The following is a 1,170-nucleotide window of genomic DNA, read 5'->3' on the forward strand; positions in this document are numbered from 1 at the left end:
CCGCCTGAACATCAACATGTTGAAGTCTTGTTCTTATACCTGAAGCAAACTTAAGCGAGCCCACATTGACGCACAGCGAATTCTTTCGCTTTTCTTTCTTTTAATTTTTTTTTAAAAAATTGCTCAGGTTGATGTTTTTAGTCGACATTAGTTCGTATTTTAAAAGTCACATGATATTGTTTTTAAAAATAAAAAATACGAAACGAAAGTGGGCAATTAAAAAAAACAAACAAACCTGGGAGATAAGGAGGATTCCAGAACGAACAAAGGCTCATAATATTTTCCAGACGATGAGACACTTTCACGAGACACAATGAGAGACCAGAAGATAAGAGGAGAAAACGATTTTTAAAAAAATCCTTCCAAAATCAGAATTCCGTTTAAACGAGTCATAGTCCAGTCACGGGGGGTGAGTACGAGACGTTCATAAGACCAACACACGTTGTGAATATTGTGATCGGTCGTCCTCCGTAACATTCGTGTTTAGGGTTTCAAACCCGAGAACTGTGTGTTGAGGGCTTATGTATACGCCCCCAGGACACCTCCTCCCCCAAACCACTCCCTGCACGTTTTTTGTTGCAACAAAAGAATCGTGATGTCAAGCAAGAAATACGCTTTTCACATATTATCAGACTTTAGGGGGAGGGGTGTAAAAATTTACTGTTGGAAAAACAAAAGAATAAACGTACCTCTCTGTGTAACTGTAAGCATTTAAATACATCACGTACTTATGTCAGGGGTAGAGTGAACAATTTTATTCCAGCGTGTGTGTAGTCGTATGAACGATCGCCCTCTTCCGGAGTCTGAGAAAGACAACACAGCTGAGACAGTGGCACAGCTACCAGATCAGAACACACCACTACACATTACAGTCACTTATAGTTACCAGCAGATGACATAACTACTGAACTTACGGCTTAGTTACTGAGCAAATCTTCAGGTTATTAAAACAACGACGTAGTATTCATCAAAAGAAGTCAAATAAATGTCCAATCTACTGATTCCCTCTGTTGTTTCTGTCTGTCTGTCCGGCTGTCTTACTTTTTCCGGCACTAAATAACCATCATTATGTCGATGTGCTCTGTTGTCTTTATGCCCAACAAACAAAAAATAAATCCCAGCTGCTGCTGTCTCACCCCTGACCCCGACGGTTGACCTTGACCCCCCCCC

At 40.7% G+C, this 1,170-nt stretch overlaps 1 protein-coding gene across 1 annotated transcript in view; it reads right to left on the reverse strand.

Moving 5' to 3' along the window:
- Window positions 1–120: 120 nt before the first annotated feature.
- LOC101853541 (VAO-type flavoprotein oxidase VAO615) overlaps window positions 121–1,170 on the reverse strand; it is a gene marked incomplete in the record, with an annotated part of 16,939 nt that continues 15,889 nt past the window's right edge. The window contains 1 exon segment of the mRNA XM_013080817.2: window positions 121–1,170.

Source organism: Aplysia californica, unplaced genomic scaffold, assembly GCF_000002075.1.
Source record: "Aplysia californica isolate F4 #8 unplaced genomic scaffold, AplCal3.0 scaffold00101, whole genome shotgun sequence".
In the NCBI taxonomy this organism is placed as follows: Eukaryota; Metazoa; Mollusca; class Gastropoda; order Aplysiida; family Aplysiidae; genus Aplysia; species Aplysia californica.